The sequence below is a fragment of the Carlito syrichta genome, unplaced genomic scaffold (assembly GCF_000164805.1).
Source record: "Carlito syrichta isolate Samal-C Ts95f unplaced genomic scaffold, Tarsius_syrichta-2.0.1 Scaffold315466, whole genome shotgun sequence".
Lineage (NCBI taxonomy): Eukaryota > Metazoa > Chordata > Mammalia > Primates > Tarsiidae > Carlito > Carlito syrichta.
The window spans coordinates 457,607-477,393 of record NW_007259562.1 but is presented as its reverse complement, the minus strand read 5'-3'; the positions used below and the strand labels follow the sequence as shown (position 1 = coordinate 477,393).

Here is a 19,787-nt window from a genome sequence, read left to right as displayed (position 1 = left end):
CGGTGATCCTTGAGCCTGTCTTCCAAGTGGCCGGAACTACAGGCACGCACTTCCACACCCTGCTAAGTTTTTTATTTATTGTAGAGATGAGGTCTTGCCGAGTTGCCCAGGCTGGTCTTGAAACCGTGGGCTCAGGCAATTCACTCGCCTTGGCTCCCAAAGTGTTGGGATTACAGGTTGAACCAGCGAGTCCGGCCCAGTCTCAAGTTTTAAAGTGTATACAAATTGCTTGGGAATCTTGTTAAAATGCAGATTCCAGTTAAGCAGATCTGGAATAGTGCCTGAGATTCTGCTTCTCTAATCAACAACCACATGGCTCCGAGACTGCTGGGTCCAGAACTTGACTTTGAGTTCTAGGGTTTGCCAGTTTCCATGCTGTCTTTGCATATACTTTTGCACGTGTGGTTCATGGCTTTCCTCGATACTCTTACCTCCTCTCTCCACCTGAACATATTGCTCAAATCTCAATTATTTCATTTTCAGGGAAGTCTCCTGTGACCTCCTCAAATAAGCTAAACTCCCGAATCCCAGTGTGAGATTTCACGGAATCATGAAATTTCCTTAGCACTTAGCATAGCTGAGTTTTATGTTTTCTATGCACGTTTTTTGATCAAATATTTTTCTCTCCCACTACACCACCAGTTCCATGATAAAGCATCTGTGTCAGTCTTCATCGCCATTGTGTCCCCAGAGCCCGATGTAATGTATGGCTCTCGGCGGAGAAACTCAATAAATATTTATTAAATGAGTGAATCAGTCAGTGGTACCAAGTACTTAGCGGTCTCTTCCTTTACTTGCAGGGTAAAAGTCTGACAATTAAGTTGCCCCATAAATGTTTAGACTCTTCCACAGAAGAAAATGGCTTTGTTTTCTTCTGATTGTCACAGGATTTTGGCTGTGTCTGTTCTGGAATTGCCTCTGATGATGTCCAAAACTTTTGCACACTGGGTTTGTTCCTGCCTTGTGGCTGTTCAGCTCAGATGGTGACTAGAGGTTAATAAAATCATGTCTTTGCAAGCAATGGAGAGTTTCTCTGGTTGCTTCAAATAACAAGGGCGTGATGGTAAGGAAGTATGTGGAAATAAGGTAGATGGAGTTTCAGCTCGGTAGGCAGTCCACTCAGGCAACAAAGCACTGCAAGGTTGTCTGGGGTAACATTGCAGCTCCTGGGCAGCTCTTGTTGCTATGTCCATTGGGCCGTTGATGGCTCTCTGCCCTATGTCTCTGCCACTAAAACAGGTCAGCTGCTCTTCCTGTCCTCTGCATTACTTGGAGTGTCTTTCAATTTCTGTTTTTTTCCCTTTATCTCCCACGACCGACTGCTCACTGTTTCCATCACCTTTTTGTTTTTGTGGCATCACTATATCTGCTTGCTGCCTTCTTAGCTTTGACTCCCTAGTGTCTGCCATTCGTAGATTCTATATATCTTGCATTCAAAGGCAATTGCTTTGTTTAGTCACTATTGTCTTTTTCTGATTCTCATGCTGCAAGCCTAGGCCACTGGCAGGCCTATATCAGATTTGCTGCCTGCGGGTTTGGTGCTTATCCTGGTCCAAGCAAGTCTGAGCAGGATGGTGTGTTCACATGCAGTTTTATGCTGGAGGTGGCTCCTACTGGTCATCAAGGGCTGATTGTGAAATATTTTGGAAATCGACGAGCCCAATTGTTAAATAGTTCATAGCTGGAAACCAGCCAAGGTAAGAAAATTTACACTCCCCAAATTGGCAAAGGGCTCTTTTTCCCCTTAAAGCCTGCTTGTCAGCACACTGCTAAATGGAATAGAGAATAAGGCTTCACCTCAAGGAGCATTCAGATCCATTTCTGTCGGTTGTGTGGTTGCTATTCTGAGGCTTTCCTAATGGGCCAGTGTATCTGGCAAATCTCTTGCATGGCTGATTCAGTCTAACCTGGTCACTCCCAGGAACTTCCAGAGTAAATGCATCCTTTCATCCTTTTTGCTGCCCAATTGTTGCTATATTTATGTTTTAGGCTGAGTTTGCGCAGATATGAGAATTTGTGTACACAACCTTATTAGAGAGTGCTCTTGGATCAACTCCCATCGGAGAGAGGAGGTAAGATTACAGAGAAGAGGAGTCGAACTGAGATGTGGTCACCAGAAAGGCATCAGCCAATTCCATGAGAAGGACCAGTCAGCAGATGGGGGCCGTCCACTGGATAAGGCAGATTTCTGGTCACATCAGACAAGACAGAACTGACGATCGCCCGCCACCAGCACTCCCAGCAGCTGGGAGAATGAATGCCTCGGTCTCGAAGAGGAATCTGGATGGCTCACACACATGCACTGCATGAAGAAGGAGGAAAAGGGCACAAAAGTTAACATTTCTTTACAGCATATTAAAATTGTTTAATTAAATTCCAAGTAGGAAACCTCCGATTATGTTAAACAAATCTCTAAGGGTTGTAGCTCTAATTTTAGATAGTCTGTCCATTTTTTCTGAGTCCTTATCTTCCTAAAAGAACGAGGACCCCAGCTTCCTCACTAGAAGGATCAGAGGATAAAACAAGCGGCATTTCATAGAATTACACTTACTTGTCTTCAGCATCTATGCTCAGCTCTGCTCGTCTTCTCTCTGCTCAGAGGGGTTCCCGTCACCAGCATTAATGTAACAAGCTCATCCTTACTGTTTACACTACAGCCTCTTTGTCTTCACATTCACATTCCTCTATCCTGCCCTTGGTTTTTGTTTTTGTTTTTGTTTGAGTTGGAGTCTCACTCTTTTCCCAGGCTGGAGTGCTGTGGCACACTCATGGCCACCCCAGTGTCCACCTGTTGGGCTCTGGGGATCCTTCTGAATCGCCTTCTAAGTAGCCGGAACTACAGGCGTGTGCTACCATGCCCAGCTAACTTTCTTTATTTTTATTGTAGAGTCAAGGGCTCGCCAACTTGTCCGGGCTGGTCTCGAACCCGTGGGCTCAGGCAGTCCACTCGTCTTGGCCTCCCAACGTGCTGGGATTACAGGCTGAGCCACGAGCCCAGCCCTACCCTCGGTTTTAATGTTTCCCACTCTGCTCTTTCTGGCAGGCCTCTTGTACTTTTTTGTAGGTAGACCTCAGCAACTGATGTTTACTTGCCCAAGTGCACATTTGGTCCCCCCAAGAAGTGTGACCTTGGGGAAACCTTGCCAGATGTGGCATGTTAAAGATGATTACAGCCGGGCTTGGTGGCTCAGCCTGTAATCCCGCGCCTTTGGGAGGCTGAGGTGAGTGGACTGCCTGAGCCCGCGGGTTCGAGACCCGCCTGGGCAATTTGGCGAGACCTCATCTCTACAGTAAGTCAAAAAATTATTAGCCGGGTATGGTAGCGCGTGCCTGGAGTTCCAGCTACTTGGAAGGCTGAGGCGGAACGATCGCCAGAGCCCAGCAGGTCGAGGCTGAGGTGGCCGGGTGTGGCCACTTTACTCCAGTCTGGGTGACAGAGTGAGACTCCAACTCAAAAAAAAAAAAATGGTTACAAACTCTTTGACTGCTTCTATTGAGAGGATGGGCAAGGAGTGGGGCATCCAAGGCCTTTTGCCTTGAAAAATCGGTAGCTCAGCCTGTAATCCAGCACTTTGAGAGGTTGAGATAAGTGGATTGCCCGAGACTGCGGTTCGAGACCAGCCCGGGCAACTTGGCGACACCTCGTCTTTACAATAAAATTAAAAATTAGCTGGGCATGGTAGTGTGGACCTGTAACTCTGGCTACTTGGAAGGCTGGGGCGGAAGGATCGCTGGAGCCCAGCAGGTCGAGGCTGGGGTGCTGTGAGTGTGCTACTGCAGTCCAGTCTGGGCAACGGAGTGAGACTCCAACTCAACAAAAAAAAGAAAGAAAGAAAGAAAGAAAATGGGTGGCTTAGTGACTTTTTATAAAATGACAGAAATGATATTTCACCAGTTGTCTGGCCCAGCCCTTAAAAAATTAGCAGGTTCTTTGTTTTTTCTGAGTTGGAGTCTTACTCTGTTGCCCAGGCTAGAGTAGAGTGGCTACCAAAGCCTTGACCTGCTGAGCTCAGGTGATCCTTTTGCCTCAGCCTTCCCAGTAACTGGAATTATAGGCACGCGCTAGCACACACAGCTAATTTTTTTATTTAGTGTAGAGAGGAGGTCTTGTCAAGTTGCCCAGGCTAGTCTCAAATCCCTGGGCTCAGGCTGTCCTCTGGCCTCTACCTCTCAAAGTGCTGGGATTACAGGTGTGAGACACCACAGTTGGCTGGAACAAATTTCATGTTTTTAAAATAAATTTTGTGCTTAAAAAATTACCAGATGCTTTCTTTAACCTTTTTTAATGAAATGAGTGTTTTAGAAATTCTGGTTTTCCTGTAATAACTTGGTAGGCAAAATATATTAATTATATATAATGTTTATATAATTAAATATTTAGATTTTATATAATATGTTTCTTTTACAGGCAAAAAAATTATTTTTACTTAATGAAAATCAGTCACAAAGATACAATAAATTCTTTAAGTGATTTGCCTGACTTTTAAATCAAAGAAAAGATTCTGTAAGAAAAATAATTAGCATGTTCTGTCTCCTGGTTGTTAAATAACTTTATTTAAGAACTTCGAGGCATCTAAGAAGTTCAGCTACCTGGGACCTTGTGCTGGAGAGGCCAGCATAGGTGCTCTGGTCAGTAGCCCTGCCTGAGCCCAACCTGCCAGTCACCCCAGGGTACCAGACATGCTCACGAAGCCTCACTGGACATTCTATTTAACCCATATGCCAGCTGAATACCCTGAGCAACCTTGGTCAATGCTGCAGGGAGTGGGAGAATCACTCAGCTTAATTCTACCTGAGTTTTTGATACACAGGCTCTTAAGATATAATGAGTATCAGGTATATGGCAATCTCAGTCACTGATCAGGATGGTAGTATTTTTTTCATAGTTGTTTCATAAATGCAACAACTAAATGTATCAAAATGTATTGCCAATTTAAATATGTTGTTCAAACTTCATTAAGAAACTCCGAGTCTAACGTGGTCCAATGGAACAGAATAGATAATTCAGAAATAAACCCAAATATCTACAACCAACTGATCCTTGACAAAGCAGAAAAAAACATATACCAGGAGAAGGACACCCTGTTCAACAAATGGTGCTGGGAAGAATGGATGGCCACATGCAGAAAAATGAAACTTGGTCCCTATCTCTTATCATATGCAAAAATTAGTTCAAGATGAATTAAAGACTTACATGTCAGACCTGAAATCATAAAAAAAAAATCCCAAGGAAAAAAAAACCTGGAAAAAACTCTTCTAGGTATTGATCTAGGCAAAAAGTTTGTGACTAAAACCCAAGAAGCAAATGCAACAAAAACAAAAATAATTAAGTGAGACAATTATACTAAAAAGCTTCTGCACAGCAAAATAAAATAATTAACAGTAAACATATAACATACAGAATGGGAGAAAATATTTGCAAACTATATATACATCTGACAAAGGACTAACCCAGAATCTACAAAGAACTCAAACAAATCAGCAAGAAAAAAAAATGACACCTTTAAAAAGTGGGCAAATGACACGGACATCTCTCAAAAAAGGATATACAAATGGCCAAAAAACATATGAAAGAATGCTCAACATCACGCATCATCAGGGAAATGCAAATTAAAACCACAATGAGATACCACCTTACAACAGTCAGAATGGCCGTCATTAAAAAAAAAACAAATAAAAAGACAATTGATGTTGGCATTGATGTGGTGAAAAGGGAAAGCTTATACATGTTGGTGGGAGTGTAAATTAGTACAACCTCTATGGGAATCAGTATGGAGATTTCTCAGTGAAGTAAAAATAGATCTACTATTCGACCCAGCAGTCTCACAACTAGGTATCTACCCAGAGGAAGAGAGGTCATTACACAAAACAAGACACCTGCTCCCGCTTGTTTATAGTAGCACAACTCACAATTGCAAAGGAGTGGAATCAACCTAAATGCCCATCAACTGATCAGTGGATAATGAAGATGTAATAATCCTCAGCCATAAGAAAGAATGAGATGGTGTCTTTTGTAGCAACTTGGATGGAATTGGAGATCATAATCCTAAGTGAAATAATGCAGGAATGGAAGACCCAATACTGCATGTTCTTGCTTATAAGCGGGAGTTAAGCTAACTGTCTACAAAGGCATATAGAATGGCTTAAAGAACATTGGAGACTCAGAAAGGAGAGGATGGACAAGGAGGGAGGGATGAAAAATCACTTGTCATATACAATGTCTACAAATGGGGCGACCGGCACACTTAAAGCCCAGACTTCCTCCCCACTGTACAAACCAGTCATGTGACAATCATTTGTACTCCTAAAGCTATTAAAATAAAGGCAATTATATTTATTAAAAGAAAGAAACTAAAGGTCTTGGTCCTCTTTCTGTTGGCTGCCTTGCCATATATAAGGATATACATTTGGAGTTAAAGGCCTTTTCTCTATCACATCAGTGAATATGAAAAAACGCCAGATTTTTTTTCTCCGTGTTTCTACTTCCTCTCTTTTTTTCTTTCCCTGGGGTTATAGTCAATTTATAACCTTATTGAAAGACATAGAGAGTTAAAAACTCCAGTGTTTGGAGTTACCCTCCCTTCTTCATAACAGAGTGGAATCATAGGACATATGCTATTTACCTCTTGGGGCATATATCTCACCACAAGGACAGAGAGTTGGAATACCAGTTCTGGGAGACAATAAGTTTATCCATTTGAAGCAAAGCTCCAAAAGTCTGACCTTGCTAAGAAGATGCTATTATTTGAACTCTTTCCACTGGGGAGAAAGCACCTTTTCATGGAAACATTTTAATTGTTTTTACAAGGAAAGAGAATATAATTTTCACTGAATTGCAATAAAAATGTAGGCTTCATGGGAAGAATTATAACTGAGAAATTATTCCTAAATCAAATCAGACAATGCAAAAGAGAGTGTAATTTCTACCTACAGAGGCCTTGCTTCTATGAGCCTTGCTACTGAAAAATCTCAAGTAGTCAGAGAAACAGAGATGAGAAGCGTCCTGAGAATGCTTTGTAATTTGGTTCCTAATTCTGCACTCTCTGCCTTTCCCTTGTGTACTCTTCAGTAAGTAGAGAGAAGGCTGATGAGCAGACAGAAGAAACAGAACAGCAAAGTTAGCTGTGCTGTGCACAGCAGTAACAGATGTATTGGAATTACAGAGGTGACGAGAGGTTTAATCACAATTTCCTCTTTTACTTGTGAGATAATAGGAGACCCAGAGAAGTTAAATGACTTGATCAATATCACATAGCCTGTTATCAGCAAGTTGGCATTAGAAAACCAGCCATTGCTTGTATTGTGCCTATATCAAGTTCTACTTTCACATCTGTACTTATTCTTTCCAAAATATTTATTGACCTCTACATCCTGCTGGGTACTTGTGCAAGGAAATGAATAAGACAGAGGCACAGTCTTAGCCTCATGGAACTCAAAGCAATCTGGTGGGGCTGAACAAAAAATGGTACCATTTAATGGAATATGCAGTTAATAAGATGACAATTAAATTAAACTTTTCTTGGCTTCCATACCGAGCTGATGTGACAGCCAGCATAGTTTTCTTCTAGGATACTTTGAAACCCAAACATTCCAAGGGGGGGAAAGCATCCCTGCTTTTATGAAAGAAGTTAGAGACCAGACGCGGTGGCTCAAGCCTATAATCCCAGCACTTTGGGAGGTAGAGGCGAGAGGATTGCCTGAGCCCAGGGGTTAGAAACCAACCTGGGCAACTTGGCGAGACCTCATCTCTACAATAAATCAAAAAATTAGCTGGGCATGGTAGCTCATGCCTGTAGTTCCAGCTACTTGTAAGGCTGAGGTGGAAGGATTGCCTGAGCCCAGCAGGTCAAGGCTGCGGTGGCTGTGAGTGTGCCACTGCACTCCAGCCTGGGTGACAGAGTGAGATTCCAACTCAAAAAAAAAAGAAGTTAGAAATTAAGTTCACAGACTTTGCACCTGTTATCTTGCTGCAAGACCTGTCCTTGTTCTCCCAGGAACCTGGAAGCTATTTAGTTAACCTCAGTTCTTCCTAATATTATTGTCAGGGAGTCATTCATTTACTCAGCTCCTTTCAGCTGAAACTCTTTGCCACGTGGAACTGATTGCTGGTATGAGACAAATGGAAACACAGAAAAAGTTGTTATATTAATACAGAAAATTCTGCTATGCTTCCAGAACTAGAATCTGGAAGAAGATCCCAGAGTAACAAAAATACAAGATTCAGTTAGATTTCTGGTATAAACAACTGAGCAGCAACAACTGAGTGAGAAACACAAGTAAAAACAAGATGAGATAGGAATATAGTAGGATAAGCCACATGGAATTGCCTATACTTAATGATTTTTGACCTATGAAAATGGCAACACTTTATAATTCAAGCAAATATATTCTGTTCTGCACTCCAAAATCCGTTTCGTCTAATAAATGTACACTTACTTATTTTTGAGTAAGGGTTTTGGGAAATTTTAACCTATGTATGACTCCATTTCCTTATTTGAAAAGTGAGTACAATGATAGATTTTATTTATTTATTGGTTAAAACAACTTCATCTAACCAGGCACATGTTGGTTCTACACAGTCAAGAACGTTAGGTATCACCCTCAGTGGCTGCCTCACACATTTACCTTGACTCTTGGATTACTTAGTCCTTTCTTCCTAAGCCTCTTAGTTGCAGGTGGAAATGAGTCTTTCTTTTTTGTGTGTGCAAAGACTAGATTTATAATGGATCTGCCACTCCCTTTATTTCTTTTCTTTTTTTTTTTTACTTTTAATTTTTTATTTTAAAGATGTGGGGTACGATTCGATTCAGGGTTAGGTATACATGAAATGAATCTTTCTTTTTTTTTTTTTTTTTTTTGAGTTGGAGTCTCACTCTGTTGCCCAGACTGGAGTGCAGTGGCCGCAGCCTCGACCTGCTGGGCTCTGGCGATCCTTCCACCTCAGCCTTCCGAGTAGCCGGAATTACAAGTGCGCGCTACCACGCCCAGCTGATTTTTTTTTTTGATTTTATTGTAGAGATGAGGTCTCGCTGCCCAGGCGGGTCTCGAACCTGCGGGCTCAGGCAATCCACTCACTTCAGCCTCCCAAAGGCGCGGGATTACAGGCTGAGCCACCGAGCCCAGCTGAAATGAATCTTTCAAAGCCACCTGCATCTCAATTCATTGACTTTGGGCCATTTGCATTGCACTTATCTTCAAGCTCTGCCTTTTAGGTCAGTGGTTTGTATTCTTTAATGCACATTAAAACCATCAGGTGAGCTTTTAACACATACTGTTCCTGGAAAAAAGAGCTTCTGAGTTAGTCGTTCTTTGGGGGTACCAGGGCATCTATATTTTTTAAAAAAAGTTCCTTAGGTGATTCTAATATGCAGCCTAGGCTAAGAATCAAAGCACCCTGAGAAGTCAATCCATGCTTGCACATCTTGATTAGCATTTCTCTTCTCCCTCTTGAGACCCCAGCAACTTGATGACTTATCCAGGTTACAGTTATACTTGCTTGTCTGGTTTTCCATGTAGCCCTTTCCAAATCATTCCCTATCCTTCTGCATCAGTAAGTGGTGAAGAAGAGGTCTTTCCCCCATGAAAACCCAGAGAAAGAGATGTGCTCAGAACAGGGCTGCTGACATTGGAGGCCCAAGGTTACTCGGGAAGGGAGGGCTCAGGCTGCTGCAGGTGGGATTCTCCTATCCCCAAAGGGAATTTCAGCCAACTTAAATGTGGCCGTGAGAACTGCTCAGGAGATATATGTGGTCTTCTGAAATATGCTGAATGAGGGACCCTGAGCTATATCACTCCTGTGTTATAGCTGATTCACTCATTTGGTTCTCTGGGTACAACCTGTGATTCTGAACATAAGCCTTTGTGCCACTGTCAATATTTCTGCTGGCCCAGTTCTCCTCCACTCATCTTGCAAGTTGACATTTTATCCACCTTTTAAAGCTGATTCCAAATACCAGCTCCACGAAGCCCTTTTAATTCCACCCCCTGCCGGCCCTTTGAACTTCCAAAACATCTAGCAGTAGGTAGGGTAGAAATAATAATGCATTGGGGACCAGATAAGGCTCCAGTTCTGCACAAACCAATAGTACTTGAGACTCTATACACACAATAAGTTTTTGTTGAATGACTGAGGACTGATTGAACAGATGAATAAATTTCCTTGGGTGAGAAGTTTTTCTGAGCCTTCATGCCTTTATTGGTGGAATAGGGACATTATAAAGAGCTTCATTTCTCTAAGAGTGGTCCTTGAAATGCCTGGGTCAAAAATCCCTTGTGGTTCTTGTTTAAATTCTGAGTTCTGCCCTTGTATTGGAACCAGAATCATTGGAGGTCTGAGCTTCTATGTTAACATACAACCTTAGTGATGATCATGCTCAATAAAGTTGGAAAAGCACTAAATTAGTGATTATCTGTTCAATTAGAGCTATATGATGACAGTTACAGATGTATACCTTTGGTATTCATAGAGATGAGAAATTATTTTTGTTGAAGGTAAGTAGAAGAGACCACTTGGTTGAAAAAGCATTAGGTAGTGGGAAGAGCTTGAATTACTCCAGGAACACTAAGACATTCTCTAGGTGGAGTTAAGTTGGCACATTTGAGTATCATTGATTATTTGCATATCCTCCCTCTTTGCAGTCAGTGGTTATGCATTAAATACCTGGTCATCCAGCTACCATCAAGCACTGTGGAAACCGGAGTGATTTTTGCCACAACTGTTCCATGTAGCTAGGGCCTTTATTATTATTTATACTTGACAGTGAACCAAGAGTCAGAAGCCCTAGGGTGTAACTGAGTCCTATTTCCAAAATACTCCATCTTCTCTCAGAACCTTGAACTGTGAATTGCAACTTTTTTGCTTTTTTAAGAGATGAGATCTCACTCTGCCATGTAGGCTGGAGGGCAGTAGTATGATCTGAGTTCGCTGTAACCTTGAACACCTAGGCTAGGCTTTCTGAGTAGCTGATACTAAAGATGCACACCACCACATTCAGCTAAGGTCTATGGATTCTGTTTCCCATAGAAATGCCTGTCTGAATTGTATAAATGAGATAAGTGGGGGAGGATAAGATATTCTTTATAATAATTTTGGTACATATCTTTGCTGTAATATACCAAAACATGCAACAGGGGTTACATGCTATGTTATAGGTTTTAGGATTGAAAATGTGTAGCATAAATTTCCTAATGATAATAAATCACTACCTATGATGACTTTATTCCTGCCCAAATCAGTTTTCACCTTCAAATGAATTTTCTAGTCATCAAAGAAAGAGTGGACTTGCCGTGTTTCTGACGAATTTTTAGAGACCTTCTTGTTATAAAAACTAGCTTCTATTTCTGACTATATTACTGTGTGATCTTAGGTATGTTAAAGAGCTTTGGGATATCTTGGTTTCACGTTCTGTAAAATGGAGATAAAAATACACTGCATACATCTTTCAGAAACACCATGAGGATTAATAAGATAATGTTAGCAGGCATATTAAAGTCATCCAGTTTTTTTCATATTTAGATTTCTGATTCATTTCCTAATACTAAAATAGGGTCATGTATTTTAAAAAAAACTATGCAGGATTAAGATTATAGTGAACTGTCATAGTTATTTCCCCAAAAGAACAAACAGATGACAAACAGAATTATTAAGTTTCTATATATAAATCCTATATACAAATCTTTCCTTTTTCTTTAATTCCATGTTTTGTCCATACTTTGGAAGAGAATCTTTTATAGTTCTAGGAATCTTGAATCCTTATGCCAGGCTGTCTGCTTAATTTAAAAATCACTGAAATAAACTAAATGTCAGTAATAATTTGCTTTACTGAGTAATGAGGGTGTTATCCCTAAGTTGGGAAAAAGCCCAGAGTTCAGCTCCCAGTAGCGTGTTACCTCTGGGACTACGTGGTCCTTGCTGGGGGAAACTCATGAACCAAAATTCATAGACTAAGTATAAGAGAGGAGCTATCTATCACTGCTAGTCCATCCATCATGCAGTTGATCTACTTGTATAGGGATTTTTGCCTGTCATGAATTTCATCATTGACTGTATTTCACAAGTCAAAGGTGGTGATCTGACAGGGTCACCCTGAAATCCCATCTGGTGAGTGAGGCACCGCATGACTGCATTTCTCCTCTAGACTGATGGCATTTCCCAGCATCTGTAGGGTTTAAAGACATAAAAAGCAGCACAGAAAAAGGCCAGGCAAAAAAGAGAAGCATTGCTAGTACATAACTGGACACAAATGACAGGAATTGGAGATTGGGTGGGAGAAGGGAGGCGGGAGAATGGAAAAAAAGCAGGAAGAGAAAAAGTGGAAAATAAAAAGAAAGAAACATAAGCCAGGTGGGAGAAAGGAGATATCAGAATTATATGTAAAAATGGGGATAAAAGGAAAAGAAAGAATGCACAGATGGAAAAACCAGAAAGTTATTTATGTTTACATTCACTGAGATATCGGGTTTGAGTGACAAGTCTACCTGTACCTATTCTCTTAGGAGTCTTTTGTTTTCAAAGTGTGTAACTACATCTTAACCTCTTGAGACTTTTAATAAGATAGGCCAATATGATCCCTTTTCAGAAGTGAGAAGAAGAAAACAGGTTTATTGTGAAGCATGAAAACCTTAGTTTGATGCTATCCCATTTGTCTATTCCTGCTTTTGTTGCCTGTACTTTAGACGTCATTAACATCCAAGAAATCACTGCCCAGACCAACGTTGTAGTGCTTTTTCTCTATGTTTCTTTCAAGTAGTTTTACAGTTTCAGGTCTTATATTTAAGTGTTTAATCCATTTTGAGTTGACTTTTATATGTGGTGTAAAAATAAAGGCCAAATTTCATTTTTCTGCATGTGAGTGTTCAGTTTTCTCAGCACTGTTTATTGAAGAGACTGCCCTTTCCCCTTGAGGGTTCTTGGCACCTTGGTTGAAAATTAGTTAACTAGATATGTGTGGGTTGATTCCTGTGCTGTCTATCCTGATCTTTTGGTCGATGTGTCTATTTTCATGCCAGTACCATGCTGTTTTCACTAGCACAACTCCATCTAAGGCTCTGGTAAATGTCCTCGCAGTGACTGCATGGTCACACATTTTTGTAAACTTTACAGAAGGAAACACAATCTTTAGACGGCTTCTATCTCTTTATTTTCTGTCTTCCCCTTCATCGTGATTCACCTTATGTTGGCTTATGACAATGGGACAATGGGACATTTTTGGCAATCGGCTGAGGGAAGTTGAGTTGGGGATGCATTTAAGTTTTATTTTTTTAATTTGTAATCTTTTTAAACTTTAGATTCAAGGGGTACATGTGCAGGTTTGCTACAAAGGTTTATTGTGTGATGGTGAGTTTTGGGCTTTCACTGAACCCAGCCCCCAGACGGTGAGCATGATTTCCAACGTATGGTCATTCAATCCTTATCCTTCCTTTCTCCCTCTCCCTTTAGCAGTGCCTGATGTCTGTTATGCTCATCCTTATGCTTGTGTATGTTCAGTGTTTAGCTCCCACTTATATGTGAAAACGTGGAGTATTCAGCTTTTTGTTTTGGTGATAGTTTGCTTAGAATGATGGTCTCCACTTGCATCCATGTTGCCACAAGAGACGTGATTTCATTCTTCTTTAATGGCTGTGTAGTATCTCATATGCAGCACATTTTCTTTATTCATTTCACAACTGACGGGCATCTAGGTTGATTCTATGTCTTTGCTATTGTGGATAGTGCTATGATAAACCTATGAGTACTGGTATGTTTCGGTAGAGTGATTTATATTACTTTGGGTATATACTGAGTAGTAGGATTGCTGGATCAAACGGTAAATCTATTTGTAGTTTTTGGAGAAATCTACAAACTGCATTCCACAAGGGTTGGACTACCTTGCATTCCCACCAACAGTATAGGAGTGTTCTCTTTTCTTGGTAACCTTTCCAACATCTGTTTTGTTTTGTTTTGTTTTTTAACTTTTTAATAAAAACTATCCTGACTGGTGTGAGATGGTATCTCATTGTTTTTTATTTGCACTTCTCTGATGATTGGTGATGTTGACTTTGTCGTTGGCGGTGTTTTTTTTAAATTTTAATAGTTTTAGGAGGTACAGATAGCTTTTGGTTACAGAGTTGCATTTCATGGTGGCGAAGAAGTCTTGGCTTTAAGTGTACCCACCAATCACACCTATGCACACTGTACCTGATAGGTGAGATTTTATTCCTCCACCATTCTCCCCGTCTCTTCTGAGACTACAATGACGATCATACCATTCTCTGCTTTTGCAGATTCTTAGTTATGTTGTAAGAAAGAACATGCAATATTTGGTTTTCTGTTCCTGTGTTAATTCTTAGGATGATGTTCTCCAATTCTATCCAAATTGTTGCCAAAGACATTATTTTTTGCTTTTTTATGACTGGATAGTATTCCATAGTATAGGAATCTACTTTTAGTTCTTTGAGAAAACTCCATACCAATTTCCATAGTGGTTGTTTTAATTTACACTTCCAGTAGCAATGTATAAGTGTTCCTTTTCACCACATCTGTATCAGCATCTACTGTTTTGGTTTTTTTTTGAGTCAGAGCCTCACTCTTTCACTCAGTCTGAAGTGTAGTGGCACAATCATGGCTATCACAGCCTTGACATACTGGGCTCAAATGATCCTTCTGTCTCAGCCTTCCAAGTAGCTGGAACTACAGGCATGCACCACCATGCCCGACTAATTTTTTTTTTAAATTGTAGATACAAGGTCTCACCATGTTGCCCAGGCTGGTCTTAAGCTCCTGGGCTCAAATAATCCTCCTGCCTTGGCCTCCCTTACATGCATGAGCCACTGTGCCCAGCTGTTTTTTAATTTTTTGAATAATGGTCATTGTGACTGATTTAAGGTGGTATCTCATTGTGGGTTTCATTAGTATTTCCCTGATGATGTGTGATGTTGCATGTTTTTTCAGATGTTTGTTGGCCATTTGTATATCTTCTTTTGAAAGGTATCTGTTTATGTCATTTGCCCACTTTTTAATTTGCTTTTTTTCTTGCTGATTTGTTTGAGTTCTTTGTAGGTTCTGGATATTAGTCCTTTGTCAGATAGATAGTTTGCAAATATTTTCTCCCATTCTGTAGGTTGCTTATTTGCTCTGTTGATGATTTCTTTTGCTGTGCAGGAGCTCTTTAATTAAGTCCCATTTATTTTTGTTTTTGTTGCATTTGCTTTTGAGGTTTTAGTCATAAATTATTTGCTTAGACCAATGTCCAGAAGAGCTTTTCCTAGGGTTTCTTTTAGGATTTTTATGGTTTCAGATCTGACACATAAATCTTTAACCCATTTTGCGGTGTTTTATATATATATAAAAAATGAGAGATTGGTCAAGTTTTATTGTTCTGCATGTAGCTATCCAATTATCCCAGTACCATTTGTTGAATAGTGTATGTTTTTGTCTGCTTTGCCAAAGATCAGTTGGTTGTAGATATATTGATTTATTTCTGGATTCTCTAGTCTTTTCCGTTGGTCAATGTGTCTGTTCTTGTACCAGTACCACACCATTTTTGTTACTTCAGCTTTGTAGTATAATTTGAAGTCAGGTAATGTGATGCTCCCAACTTGGTGCTTTTTGCTTAGCATTGGTTTGATTATTCCAGTTCTTTTTTGGCTTCACATGAATTTTAGGATTGGTTTCTCTAATTCTGTGAAAAAATGACATTGGTAGTTTGATAGGGATTGCATTGAATTTGTAAGTAACTTTGGGTAATTTGTAAGTAACTTTGGCCATTTTATCAATGTTGATTCTTCTAATCCATGAGCACGGGATGTTTCTTCATTTGTTTGTGTCCTCTATACTTTTTTTCACCAGTGTTTTATAGTTCTCCTTGTAGAGATATTTCACCTGCTTGGTTAATTGTTACTAGGTACTGCAACTTTTTGACTACAATTACAAATGGAATTGAGTTCTTGATTTGATTTTCAGCTTGGTTGCTCTTGGTGTACAGCAGTGCTACTGATTTATGTGTGTTGGTTTTGTATCCTGAAACTTCACAAATTCATTTGTCAAGTCCAGGAGTCTTTTGGAGGAAACTTTAGGATTCTTCAGGTGTAAGATCATATCTTCAGCATATAGAGGTAGTTTGATTTCTTCTTTTCCAATTTGGATATACTCCCCCCCACCCACTTTCCTGAATTTCTGGATAGGACATCCAGTACTATGTTGAATAGGGATGGTGAAAGTGGGCATCCTTGCCTTGTATCCAGTTCTGAGGGGGGGATGCATTCAACTTTTCTCCACTCGGGATGACACTGGCTGTGAGTTTGTCATATATGGTTTTTATTATTTTGAGGAATGTCTATGCCTATTTTGCTGAGGGTTTTTATCATGAAGGGATGCTGGATTTTTATCAAATCTTTTTTCTGCAGCTATTGATTTTATCATATAATTTTTGTTTTTAAATTCCAGTCATGTTTATTGACTTGTATATTTTGAACGATCTTTGCATCCTTGGCTAAAATCCACTTGGCCATGGACTATTTTTTTATGTGCTGTTGAATTTAGTTTTCTAATATTTTGTAGAAAATTTTTGTATTTATGTTCATAAGAGACATTGGTCTGTAAATTTCTGCTTTTGTTTTTGTCTTTTTCTGGTCTTAGTATCAGGGTGATATTGGCTTCTTAGAATGAGTTAGGGAGGATTCCCTCATCTTCAGTCTTGTGGAATAGCTTCGGTAGGATTGGTGCCAGTTCTTTGAAAGTCTGGAAGAATTTGGCTGTGAGTCTGTCAGGTCCTGGGCCTTTTGTTGTTGTTGTTGTTAGACTTTTAATTACTGTTTTAATCTTGCTACTTGTTATTCATATATTCAGGGTTTCTCTTTTTTCCTGATTCAAGTTTGGGGGGATTGTATGTTTCCAAGAATGTGTCAATTTCCTCTAGATTGTCTTGTTTATTTGCATAACAGTTATATAATTTCAGATAATTGTGTGTACTTCCATTGTATCAGTTGTAATGACTTCACTTTCATTTCTGATTGAGCTAATTTGAATCTTCTCTCTTTATTTCTTAATTAATCAAGGTGGTATTCTATCAATTTTGTTTATCTTTTCAGAGAACTAACTTTTTGTTTCATTGGTCCTTTGTATTTTTTTTAATTTCAACTTTATTTATTTTTGCTCTGATCTTTATTTCTTTTCTTCTGCTAGGTTTGAGTTTGGTTTGTTCACATTTTTCTAATTCCTTGAGATGTGATATTAGGTTGCCACTATGCAATCTTTCAGTCTTATTAATGTAGGCCTTAGGTGCTATAAATTTTTCTCTGAGCAGAGCTTTGGCTGTGTCCCAGAGGCTTTAATTACTTGTTTCATTGTTGTCATTCATTTCAAGGAATTGTTTTTTTTTAGTTTTAATTTTTTTGTGTGCCAAGGGCTGACTTTCAATAGCTCACGGTAAGGAAGCTGCTTTGCTATGTACGAAACCCTGATTCAGTAGCAAGTTATCTATGAATGGTTTAGTATCAGGTCCTCCACGAATGTGTATGCATGACGGGCAAGGGGGTGGCCACCTTTCCAGTCCCTCCCCATGTCCTGGGATGAGGGGCTTTCCGCCTGACCCAATCCTGCTGTGTGGTGGGAGGGGGGGAGCGCCTCCCCCACAGGGATCAAGGAATTTTTAAATATCTATCTTGATTTCATTGTTGACCCATGTATCATTCAGGAGCATATTGTTTAATTTCCATAAGTTTGGTTGTGCAAGTTCTTCTGGAAGTTAATTTCTAACTTTATTCCACTGTAGTCTGAAAAGACGCTTGATATAATTTCTGTTTTTTAGAATGTATTGAGACTTGATTTGTGGCCTATCATATGGTTTATCTTGTAGAATGTTTCATGTGCTGATGAGAGAAATGTATATTCTTTAGTTTTGGGGTGGAATGTTCTGTAAATGTTAGTTATATTACTTTAGGGTCCAGTTTAACTCCATTGTTTCTTTATTGACTTTCTGCCTTGATGATCTGTCTGTTGCTGTTCATAGAGTATTGAAATCTCCCACTATTATTCTCCCCCTGTCTCTCTAAGTCTAGTAGCATTTGTTTTATAAAGCTGGGTTTTGGTGTTAGGGGTATATATATTTTAAATTGTTATATCTTCTTGTGGGATTGTTCCCTTTTCCATGATATATTAACCATCTTTGTCTTCTTTTACTGTTGTTAACTTAAAGTCTGTTTTATCTGATGTGAGAATGGCTACTTCTACTTGTTTTTGGCTTCCACTTGTATGAAATATTTTTCCCCACCCCTTTTCCTTGAGTCTATAGAAGTATTAAGTGTATGTTAAGTGGGTTTCTTGAAGGCAGTAGATATTTGAGTTTAGTTTCTTTTTTAAAATCCATTCTGCCAGTCTATATCTTTTTAGGGGAGCATTGAGACCATTTACATTCAGGTTTAATAATGATATGTAAGGTATTATTCCATTCATCATGTTGGTTTATATTTGGTTGCCTTATTTATTTATTTAATTGTGTTGGTGTTCTATAAGTCCTGTGAGCTTTATAATTTCCAGTGTTTTACTACTGGTGTATTTCATCCTTTTGCTCCAGTATTTAGAACTTCTTTGAATATTTCTTGTCTAGTAGTGACAAATTCCCTCAGTGTTGGCTTATTTGAGAAAGACTTCGTTTCTCCTTCATTTATAAAACAGTTTTGTGGTGTACAAGATCCTTAGCTGGTTATTATTCTGTCTGAGGAGATTGAAGATGTGACTCCAATTCCTTCTGGCTTGTAGGGTTTCTTCTGAGAAGTCTGTTATTTGTCTGATAGTTTCACATTTGTAAGTTAGTTGATGCTTTTGTCTCACTGCTCTTAAAATTTTTTCCTTCACATTAACTTTTCATAATCTGATGATTATATGCCTTGAGGATGACCTTTTTGCAATGAATCTTCTGGGGATTCTTTGGGATTTTTGTATCTAAATCTTTAAATCTCTGGCAAAGTCTGGGAGATTTTCTTCCATTATTCTCTCAATTATGATTTCCAAACCTGTTGTTTTCTCTTCTTCCTCAAAAACACCTCTGATTTTTAGGGTGGGGTATTTTATATAATCCAATATTTCTTGGAGACTTTGTTCCATTTCCTTGATTCTTTTTTTCTGTCTTGTTGTCTAATTGGGTTAATTTGAAACCTTCTCCTCAAGTTCTGAGAGTCTCCTATTTGTTCTAATCTACTGTTAAAATTTTCCACTGCATTTTGTTCTTCCCTAAATGAGTCTTTCATTTCCAGAATTTTGCTTTTTTAAAATTTCATTTTATTTATTTATTTTTAAGGTATTTATCTCTTTGGATAATTTTTCATTCATGCCCTGCATAGGTTTTTAACTTTCTTTTTTTTTTTTGAGTTGGAGTCTAACTCTGTCGCCCAGACTGGTGTACAATGGGCTGCTCTCGGCCACCGCAGCCTCAACCTGCTGGGCTCTGGCGATCCTTCCACCTCAGCCTTCCAAGTAGCTGAAACCACAAGCATGCACTGTCACATCCGGCTAGTTTTGGACTTATTGTAGAGATGAGGTCTCGCCAAGTTCCCCAGGCAGGTCTCGAACCCACAGGCTCAGGCAATCCGCTCACCTCGGCATCCCAAAGCACTGGGATTACAGGCTGAGCCACCGAGCCCAGCCGTTTTTAGCTTTCTATATGTTGATTTTTTAACTTTCTCCTAAAGCTCCTTGAGTAATTTTATAATCATCTTTTTGAATTCTGTCTATGGAATTTCACTACTTGGAAGGCTGAGGCAGAAGGATCTCTGGAGCCCAGCAGGTCGAGGCTGCGGTGGCTGGAAGCGGC

The 19,787-nt window shown here is 39.6% G+C and overlaps 1 pseudogene; it reads left to right on the top strand.

Annotated features, from left to right (window-relative positions):
- Nucleotides 1-19,787, top strand: part of LOC103275435 — a 43,242-nt pseudogene that overhangs the window by 22,814 nt on the left and 641 nt on the right.